Below are 11,277 nucleotides of genomic sequence, written 5' to 3'. Positions count from 1 at the left end.
AAGTTGCAAAAATAGTTCAGAGAGGTTCCAGGGACCCTTCACCCTAATGGCCACATCTGAATAGTATACTGGCCAAACCAGAAAATTGACAAGATCATCTCTTTTTGAAATACCAAGTATTTGGGGGATATCCTGACATAAATATGACAAGAGGCTCCTTGGACTCTTTATACCCAAATAAAATTATTCTACAAGGTATCTATGTAGTAGCAGGACTGAAGAGCAAGTTTTATTATTATATGTAACCTGACATCAAGTCACAGGCCTGGACAGATGTCAAAATCCAGAAGCCTAGCCCTGGCTGGAGTACTCAGTGGTTAGAGCGTCAGCCCACATTACCCAAGAGTTTCGGGTTCGATTCCTAGTCAAGGGCACCTGCCTCGGTTGCAGGCTCGATCCCCCGTCCCAGTTGGGGTGCAAGGGAGAGGCAACCAATAGATGTGCCTGTCTCACATCTCTCTCTCTCTCTCTCTCTGTTTCTCTCTCTCTCCCCCCTCCCTCCCTCCCTCCCTCCCTCCCTCCCTCCCTCCCTCCCTCCCTCAAAATCAATGGAAAAAAAATAACCTCTGGTGAAGATTAACAACAACAAGAATCCAGAAACCTCACAAAACATTGAATGGGCTTTGATGGACTATGTGTTGGTTTAAATTCTGGGCCATCCTACTTTAAATAAGCTGAATTTAGAGTAACAAATGACATCGATGGACCAAACACGGTTATACTTGGTGGTAATGAGATTGAGAATAAATTTTTCTTTAAAGTACTATTTAAATTCATTATGTACCCTGTGTAGCATTGCTTCAAAGAGCAATCAGCAGCATCTGTAAACAACAATAGAATTAAGACACCAATATTTTAGCTGTAATATAAATGCCTGCCCCCAGGGCCACACATTAGTTCCTCAAGAGCAGTGTATTTTATTTTGGAAACACCTTTATTTAGTACATCAACTCCTTCTCTCTTGAAGTTGCATTAAGCAAAATCCAAGAAAACCAATAATATGGAAATTATTCCCACCACACAGTTTGTTAATAAGCAGGTGGTTTGGGGGCTTGGAAAACATAATAACAGTATATTTGTATAGGCCCGAACTACTGGACAGAGGAAAATAGCAAGGCAAAGAAATCTTGAAGATGAAAACATAAATGTATTTATTTAAGAAAGACTTACTTTTATTTAAGAATTAAATGTATTTATTTAAGAAAGATCACCTGGTGGGCAATCACAGGCCTGGGCACTGGGTACACAATGCTGGATTAAACATTTCTTCACAAATCATTTAAGAAGCATTTGAAGAAGGAATTTGAGTCCTAGCTGTTGTCTGAGATCTTTCATTGACACCTTGGGTAATACCTAGAAGTACCAACATTTAAACTTACAAAAAGGGTGTCATGGCATTGAAGGAAATCCTGGAGATAATAGTGGAGTACTATTGTCCTAAGAGATCCTGAATACATGACATTCTTGATGTCTTAGGGGACAAATAATATGGAAAAGCGTTAGACAAGGCCAGGTGGCTCAATTCCCGGTCAGGGCACACGCCCAGGTTGTAGGCTTGATCGCCAGAGTGGGGCCTACTGCTAATTCTCTCTCATCATTGATGTTTCTCTCTCTCTCTCTCTCTCTCTCTCTCCCTCTTCCTTCCTCTCTGAAATCAATTTTAAAAATATATTTAACAATATACATGGAAAAACGTTTATATAAAAACTCTGGATTGAAAAGTGATTCAGAAGAAAAAGACTAAAAATGTGAATTTTATTACATATTATAGTTACACACATAACATATGTATAACATATATACACAATAATATAAAGTATACACGTTATGTATAGGTTAACAAATATATTTTCCTTTTACCTATATGCAGCCCAGGTTGTGGTGGTGTGAGCAGGGACTGAGAGTCCATTCAGGGCAGGATGCTTCGGAGCACGCAGGCTACACGGGGGCTTTGGTTTCCATGTCGAGAAGGTCATGATTGCCAGGCCGAGGCCGTAACGTCACAGAGGGACTGCGTTCTGGGCCCGTGGCGGGGGCAGGCTCTATGGGAGGTCCTCCAAGCGTATACACCTACAGGTTGACTCCAGGAAAGGCAAGAGGGCCTCTTCCTCCTCGGTGTTCCTCCTGCGCCCTCTACAGAGAAAGCCTGGTTGACATCATGCTCAACTCGACAGAATGCTTACAGGAATTCTGTTGTTGAACACAGAGCATGTATTGAAGGGTGTATTTGGAGCTGAGAAGTGGTAAGTTGATAACCAACACCGTTTTTTCAAAGAGTACAGCTTTGTCCAACTCATCAGGTACTATTGGGGGCGGGGGTGGGAGGGAAAGACAGAAGTGGACTGATCTCATTCACCCAAACTCAGAGTTGGGTTAAGGGTTTCCTGAAAGGGTTGAGCCTTGCCTAGGAGGTCTCTCCTAGAGTGTGTTCTTTGTCCTCGTATGAAATGGAAAAACCTGTCAATAAGTTCCTCTTTGGAGCTCAACCCTTGTGTGTCTTCATTACCAACTTGCACGGGACTTTTGCATTCTCTGGACATCATCATTTTTAGCTTTGTAAAGCCATTCTTGACAGCATTAAAGAAAATGGTTCCATCATCTTAAAAAAACAAAAACAAAACATGACTGGAGAGGAAAGGAGGCCTAGCTACCCAAGCTGTTTCGCCTTCTGCTTTGGTCACGAAGATTGAAGAAATGAGTCTGAGCCTCCCAGTCCTGCCTCTTCCCTTTATGAGTGACAGCCACACGGGGTGTTAGACTCCCAAGCAGACCGTCTACCTGTCCTCCCCTTCCTCCTTCCCTTCCTCCTTTTTCTTTTCCTTCTTCTCCTCCACCTCCTCTTCTTCTCTTCTTTTTAAAGTAAGTAGTGACCAAGAGCCAGGCACAGTGACAAAATGAGGTGGTAAGTACTGTTACTATCCCCTATTTGATGCTATCTGTGTCCTACATCCCCGTGGGTTTCATTACTCCTTCCCTGCACACAAGCTCCCTAGCCAGCACCGGAGTCTCTTTGGTTACCTTGTCCCAGAAAGTCCCTCAGGCTACTGGGAGCCTCTGTAAATGCCTGGTGTCCTTAGCCCTTTGGAAGTGAGCCAGAATGGCCCGGGGATTTGGCTCCATATTGCTCTTCCCTTCCCTGTCTCACCATCTGACTCCCCCACGGGTTTCTCCTGGGAACACTTCCGGATACATACTTTCACCTGAATCCTGGCCTCAGGGTCTATTTCTGGGAAAGTCAATATAAGACGTTTCTGTTTAGCAATCAGGGAAACTGAAAAGTCCATTGCTCAAGCTTAAAAAAATAAAAAAGTGAGTGACACTGAAATTTAAACCTGACTTCTGATTCTCAAATCTGCAAACTTGCCTATTATACCCAATACTGCTTTGTGAAACAAGGCCATCAGTTAGCATCTAGGTCTCTCCAGAGAAGGACAGCTCTGGACAAAACACTGCTAGGAAGGGCCAGCCACCCCAACTCAGTTGCCTTTTATCCACCACCCTAGGGTTTTTTTTTAAGTTAGTTCTTTGAGGGCAGCCTGTGCTATATTCGACTTTACTCCCCTCCCCATAGTACCCAGCAACTTTCCAATATCCAAGCTTTGGGAACCAATACCTGGCTATGATGAACTTTTCACTATGCCATAGTGGCAAGGGAAAAAAAAGTCAATGTGGTAAATTTTTCATAAAACCAAATGTGTTCAATATAAAGGATTCTTCTTCACTCTGAGATAATGTCCTTCCTCCATTTTTAATGTTTAAATGTCTTTTCTTATGTAAGATTGTAGTAAGAGTAGAGAGCAGTTGACATATTTTTAAATGGTCTAATCCAGTGATGGCGAACCTATGACATGCGTGTCAGAGGTGACACGCGAACTCATTTTTTTGGTTGATTTTTCTCTGTTAAATGGCATTTAAATATATAAAATAAATATCAAAATATAAGTCTTTGTTTTACTATGGCTGCAAATATCAAAAAATTTCTATATGTGACACGGCACCAGAGTTAAGTTAGGGTTTTTCAAAATGCTGACACGCCGAGCTCAAAAGGTTCGCCATCACTGGTCTAATCTGACAAAATTAAATTTGGCAATTCTGTTGTTATAGTGTTGTGTGTGTGTGTGTGTGTGTGTGTGTGTGTTTTAAGACGAGGGGCTGCGGGAAGATGGGCAATTTTATTCATCTTGAAATTCAGTAATCTAGAATTAGTGTCCCAGGGAATGTACTAGGCCCCATGGATGTCAGGTGACATTCTTATTTGAGCAGAATCCTTCCTTAATCATGACCACTAGTGTTAATCAGGATTCTTTTGATGGCAAGTGACAGAAATCCAATGATCTTAGACAAAAGGGGGATTTGCAAGGCTCTCATTACCTCAAGAAGGTCATCACAGACAATGGAACTATGCACTGGAAAGCCACTGTGACTCTCTCCATCTGCCCATGCATACCCATTAGGTATTGCTGCATGATAAACCAACCTAAAGCTTAGTAGCTTAAAGCAACTACAGCCATTTATTATGCTCATGAATCTGCAACTTTGACGAGGTTTAGCAGAGAATGGAAGGCTCCTCTCTGCTCCATGTGGTGTTAGCTGGAGTCCTCAACGAGGGGCTGGAGGATCTGCTTCTAGGGTGGCTCCATCAAGCTGGCAAGTGGTGCTGTAAGCTGGGAGATCAGCTGGGCTGAGGGCTCGATTCCAAGGACAAGCATATGAGAGAGAGCCAGGAGGAAGCTGTCTTTCCTCCTATGAGCTAGCCTCAGACGTCAGATAGTATAACATTCTGTCCTTCCCTCTCAGTGAAGGCAGTCACAAAGGCTCGCCCAGTTTAAGGAATGGGGACAGTCATAAACTCCACCTCTTGATGGGGAGTGGCCAGGTTCTGGAAAAGCATGTGGGATGAGAAATAATACTGTGGCCATTTTTTCAGAAACACAGAATGTCATACCATGTATTGTCTTCATTCCCTTGGTGTGTTTCTGCTAGGCATGGATGAGATGGCCAACCAGGACTCTCAGGCTCCCACCTTCCGCTCCATCATCTGAGAGGGATGCCCTTCGTGCCTTTGGCCCAGTTTGGGGTGGATCTTTGTACCAATTACAGTGGTAACAGATTGAATAATGTGATTGGCTTATTTGGGGCCAGGGGCCTACCACTCTACCAATCACTGGCCTAGGGGGTGAGATCTGAAGGAAGATGGCATCCAGAAGAAGGGAGGGATGCCATGCTGAGCTGACAGACCAATAGCCATGCACCACAGGCACCAAGTCCTGACTTGAAGGCATGCTGTCTTAGAGGACTTGCTCATAAAAACTGTTCTTCCCTCCTCCACCAAGTGACAAGGAAGGCAGCCAGGGCCTGATAAACGGGCTCCCTGGCTGCAACCCCAAGAGAGGACTTGTATTACTTTATAGGCTCAATTCTGACAATTTAATGCCGGTTTGGGTGGATGTTGTGGAGATTTATGTTTAAAGAAACAAACCCAGCAGGCTTAGCAATAAATGTGATTCATTTCTTTCCGGAAGTCTCTGCTCTGAGAAGGTGTGAAGTTTCAAGTTATATGATCCTTGATGGCTGCAAGCTACCCACAGATGTTTCTCAGAACAACTTGTTTGGTTGAACATTTCAGCTTTTGAAAGCCAGCGTTGGTCTCAAAGACAAGAAGCTACTTGAGAACATCGAATAAAAACCAGATTTGGGGGCCAGATAGTCAAGACCTTCCATAATCTGGCTCCAGCTAAAAATTACAGCATCCATTTCCACCAGCAATTTAAACTTCAATGGGTAGAATTTAAAATAATGTTTTAAATACTTTTCTCTTTCTTTCTTTCTTTCTTTCTTTCTTTCTTTCTTTCTTTCTTTCTTTCTTTCTTTTTTTCTTTCTTTCTTTTTCTCTTTCTTTCTTTCCCTTCCTTCCTTCCTTCCTTCCTTCCTTCCTTCCTTCCTTCCTTCCTTCCTTCCTTCCTTCCTTCCTTCCTTTCTTCCTTTTTTTTCTTATTAATTTTTACAGAGAGAGGAAGGGAGAGGGAGAAACATTGATGTGACAGTGAAACATCCATTGGCTGCCTCCTGCACGCCCCCTACTGGGGATTGAACCCAGGCATGTGCTCTGACTGGGAATTGAACCAGCAACCTTTCAGTGCACAGGACCACACCCAACCAACGGAGCCACACAGATCAGGGTTTAAATACTTTCCAAAACGTTTCTTTTTCACCTTTGGTAGTTTCCTCGGTGGGCTATGGATCATTTTTGTTTACTTCATACTTTTCTGTGTTTGAGGAAACCTAATAAACATTACGTGGGGGGAAATAAAATTCTTTCCTCGGTAGAGGGAGCCTCTCAAACCTGTCTAGCGCTGCCGGAACTCTTCAGTGGGAGAGGATGTACTGCCCTGTGTGGCTGTCCGTCTTGCATCGCAGACGGTTCTCACCGTGAGAAGGTCCTTACATGGAGCCTGAACCTGCCTCTCTAACCCAGAAGTGCAGTTCTGGGCTCTGGACCAAGATGCACAGTCCTTCTCCTTCCCGTGACTTCCCTCTGGATATTTTCAGGTCACAATGAGGTTCATCCCACACATTCAGCCCGAGCTTTCTGTGGCCCAGTTAATCATACCCAGAATCCCCCACCTGAGGACATTTTTTTGCATTGATTTTGAGAGAGGGAGAGAGAGAAACATCAATGTGAGAGAGACACACTGATTGGTTGTCTCCTGCATGCACCCTGACCAGGGCCAGGGATTGAACCCACAACCCAGGTACGTGCCCTTGACTGGGAATCCAACCTGCAACCCTTTGGTACGCGGGCCAATGCTCTAACCACTGGAAAACACTGGCCAGAGCAAGATGGACGCTTAATTTTAAATGTTCCTTCTGACAGTGGGGTGCCTGCATTCAGTTCAGTATTTCTTCATTCTCTCATCAACTATGCGTGGAGCACCTATGTGGGCCAGGCACTGGGACCAGAGAGTCAGGCAGACAGATCTATGCCTCGAGGATCTTACAGTGACTCAAAGGAGATAAAGACAGAGTACCACGGGCTACTATTATCTCTCAAGGTCATGACTAGCTTTTTTTCCGATTGTACAGCAAAAACCTGTATTTTCTTACCTGATTTCTGCAGCAAACCTTTTTCACACGAACTGGGACAATGCCATGCACCTTTCATCCTGAATCTGCAGGTTCACGTATTTTGTACTTAAGTACAGCAATAGTTTCCATTTCGTCTTGTCAGTTACAGCTCAGCTTTCTGATCTGTCAAAATCATTTAAATCTTGATCACACCATCTTTTTATTTGACATTTTCCAAGTTTAGGGTCATCTGCAAAATGGATAAGCATGACTTTTAAGGGTTTTGTTTTTAAATTAATGGTTGATTTTACAAAATGTGGACAATAGACAGTACCTGCCCTAGCTGGTTTGGCTCAGTGGCTATAGTGTCAGCCTGTAGACTGAAAGGTTCCGGGTCTGATTCTGGTCAAGGGCACATGCCCAGGTCTCGGGCTTGGTCCCCAGTGGGAAGGGGGGGGGGGGCGTGCAGGAGATGGCCCATCGATGAATCTCTCTCATCATTGGTGTTTCTGTCTCTCCCTCTCCCTTCCTCTCTGAAATCAATAAAAATATATTTAAATAAATAAAATAAACAGTACCCTACGAAATGCCACACCAATTCAAAGACCCTCCAGAAAATCTTGAATGAATGAATGTGTACTTCTCTCTGACATTTTAAAAAAGTCCCTTCATTTGCCATTTTCCAAATCAATTGATCACTTTTTCCAGAGTTATGGCACTTCAGTGTAACTAGACTGATTGTAGCATATCAGACATAATTCATGACATAAATGCGTTACAAAGAACTATAGTAATGTATGTACATCAACCCAAATATCTGTTGCCCAAATTACCACCCCTCCACTAATCCCTGCCTCACCACTTTAGAAAGGAAAATTGGGTCATTTGAATGTAATGTCCAGTTTCTTTCATTGTAAGTGTCAAAAAGAATAACCTTTAAAAAATGTCTAAGGTTGTCCTGGCCAGTTTTCTCAGTGGTTAGAGCATCGGCCCTCGGACCGAAGCATCTCTGGTTCGATTCCCAGTCAGAGGCACGTACCTTGGTTGCAGAGTTGGTCCCTGCCCCAGGAGGCAGCCAATCGATGTGTCTCTGTCTCTCTTTCCCTCCCACTGTCTCTGGGGGGGGAAAAAATCAATTGAAAAAACATCCTTGAGTGAGGATTAACAAAACAAAACAAAAATGAGTGTCCAAGTTCAACCAAGGCATCTGCTAAGCCATTTTGTTGGTTAAAGCCCTGGACTACTCAGGAAAATTCTATTTTTATGCTCATTGTTGAGGGCATCAGGTATCAACAGGAAAGCGATCCTACTGAGAGAGATCAGATAATCCCAGACAATGGGTTGTCCGGACACTGCCACAAAGTTCTGGTTGAGTTTGCAGGGAGCTGGGGGTCTCCTCCCAGCCCTGGAGCAACTTCCGGTACTTTCAGGTGCTTCATAGAGTGGAGATCAGAGGCAGAGCAGGGGCACTGGGCAATCTATCAGCATGTGGGGAGCTAACATTCATTGACAAGAGACAGGGAAATAAAAATGGTTTTTGGAAGGCCATGCCCTGGGGCTGGGGTGTGTGTACCTGGGCTCTCACTGGGTTCTGGAGAGGGAGCTATCATTATTTACCATCCTCTCTAAGCCCAATGACAGTCTACCATGATGACAGTACGACTGTCTAATCCACTGACCTTATTCAGATTTCACTTTCCCTTTTCCTTGCTCAAGGTCTAATCCCATACTGTGTGTTATATTTAGTTGTCATTTTGTAAGTCTCCTTTAATCTAGAATAGGCCCTTTGTCTTTCTCGTCTTTCAGCACCTTGACATTTCTCAAGAGTATAGACCAGTTATTTTGCAGAATGTCCCTCAATTTGGGGTTGTCTGCTGTTTCTTGGTGAATAGGTTCAGATGATGTATTTTTGTATCCAGAGGTACTGCTGTGTCCTCAGCACATCATATCAGGAGGCATGATGCTTATTTGTCCCATTAGTGATGATGTTAACCTTGGTCACTGGGTTAAGTGTTCGCCAGATTTCTCTACTATAAACTTACTGTTTTTTCCCCTTTATAATTATGATAATCTTTTAGGAAAATACTTTGAAACTATGTAAATAGCAAATGGATGTTTAGAGAGTAACGGGGGGTAACACAAAGAAACCAGGATTAATCTGGAAACACTGGGATATACGATTGCCGTAGTTCTGAAAGACTTTTATGACTTCCTGTTATAATGGCCAGGGTGTTCCCAGCCACAGCTCATGGGCCACTTGCGGTGGGTCCTTTTCTGAGCCTCCCACTACTCTGCCAGCATTTCATACCCTGTAGAGATGTCCATTAAAGACTTGTAACACTTAAGAGTACCTCTGATTCCTTGTTGCTCTCAGACTGAGAGCTCCTTGAAGGCAAGGATCTCACCATTTCATCTTTTTCTTGTTAATCCTCACCTGAGGATATTTTTTCATTGATTTTTACAGAGAATAGAAGGGAGGGAGAGAGACAGAGAGAGAGAAACATCGATGTGAGAGAGACATATCGATTGGTTGCCTCCTACATGCGCCCCAACCAGGGCCGGGATGGAGCCTGCAACTGAGGTATGTGCCCTTGACTGGAATCGAACCCAGGACCCTTCAGTCCATGGGCTGATGCTCTATCCACTGAGCCTAACTGGCTGGGGCTCACGATTTCATCTTTATCTCCTAGTACCTTACTTGCAGCTGGTACAGGAGAGGCACTGCCTAAATGTCTGAATTCATACTGTCCTTCTCTGTACCTTGGTTTCCTTAATCTTTAGAAAGAGGGATAATGAACTTGGCCAGGTTGTCCTTATGGATCTATTGTAATGAGATTTTATAAGAGAGAGTGTTTGGTAACTGGGAACATGCCAGAGGACTCTAAGACATTGCTGTGTGGAGCACACCTGAGTCTCCTCTCACTCACGGGAGGGGCAGCCCAAACTCAGGTCTAAAATCAACTTGTCACCCAACCAGAGTGGCTCAGTGGTTGAGCTTCGACATATGAACCAGGAGGTCACGGTTTGATTCCCAGTCAGGGCACATGCCCGGGTTGTAGGGAGCCTGCAGAAGGCAGCCAATTAATGATTCTCTCTCGTCATTGATGTTTCTATCTTTCTCTCTCTCCCTTCCTCTCCAAAATCAATAAAAATATATTAAAAAAAAATAAAATCAACTCGTCTACTTTGTGTTCCTCAGTGTCATTCCTCTGACTGTTTTGTTTGTCTCAGTAGCCGCAGGGCCTTGTACAGAACCAACCAGGGGTGCCCTAGAAGTCTTTTGAAAGAACACCTGCATAAGTGTGAATCCAGCCACTCTCCCTCTTCTTTGTGTTTGATTCTCCCAAAAGAAATCTAAGAACTGGCACTCCATCTGACACAGTATTGTGTAACCATTAAAAAAAAAAAAAGCTCATGAAGAGACCAATAAAAGTAAAGAGATTGAATGAGGAATAAGAGAAACTACCCGCATGCAGATGGCTTCACTGGTCAAGGCTGCCAAACATTTGAAGAACCATGAATACCAATTCTTCACAAACTTTTCCCAAATGTAGACAAGGAGGGAACACTGCCCAATTCATTGCATGATGCCCGTGTTACCCTCATATCAAAACCAAACAGGGACATCATAAGGAAACTACAGACCAATATCTCTTATAAATATAGATGTTTAAATCCTCAGCAAAACACTAGGTGCACACAATCCAGCAAAGTATAAACAGAATGACACACCATGGCCAAGTGGGAGTTATCCCAAAAATGCAAGGTGGCAATCTATGAAAATCAATCAATGCAATGGAAAAAGGAAAACAGCCACATGATTATATCAACAGACAGAGAAAAGGCATTTGGTCAAATCCAACAACCCTTCATGAAAGAGACACACAATAATCTAGGACCAGGAGGGAGGCTCCTAAACCTGATCAAAACAAAACAAAGCCCCAGCTGACATCACACGTATTGGGGCATGACATAGGTTTTCTTCCTAAGATCAGGAACAAGGTAAGAAGGCCTGTTCTCACGCCTTCTCTTCAACCTTCAGCTAATTGACAAGGCAGTTACCCAAGCAGGTGAAATAAAAGGCATTCAGATAGGAAAGAAAGATACAAACTGTAGAGTGGGGCAAAAGTGGGTTTACAGTTGTGCATATGGAAAATGATACAATAATTAATAGAAAATAACACAAGAATGAATTGGGTGTTTCGCGTACTC

The 11,277-nt window shown here is 43.5% G+C and overlaps 1 long non-coding RNA gene across 1 annotated transcript; it reads right to left on the bottom strand.

The window, feature by feature from the left end:
- Positions 1–1,184: 1,184 nt before the first annotated feature.
- On the bottom strand, positions 1,185–7,460 carry LOC118668263. The gene is made up of 3 exons (XR_004971604.1): positions 7,400–7,460; positions 7,105–7,315; positions 1,185–2,599 (listed from the first exon to the last, which is right to left on the bottom strand). It is a non-coding gene; the product is annotated as an uncharacterized LOC118668263 (long non-coding RNA).
- Between the last annotated feature and the right edge of the window lie 3,817 nt (positions 7,461–11,277).

This window comes from Myotis myotis, unplaced genomic scaffold (assembly GCF_014108235.1).
Source record: "Myotis myotis isolate mMyoMyo1 unplaced genomic scaffold, mMyoMyo1.p scaffold_m19_p_13, whole genome shotgun sequence".
NCBI classification, from domain to species: domain Eukaryota; kingdom Metazoa; phylum Chordata; class Mammalia; order Chiroptera; family Vespertilionidae; genus Myotis; species Myotis myotis.
The sequence above is the reverse complement of the archived record's forward strand: the minus strand, read 5'-3'. Positions and strand labels throughout refer to the sequence as shown.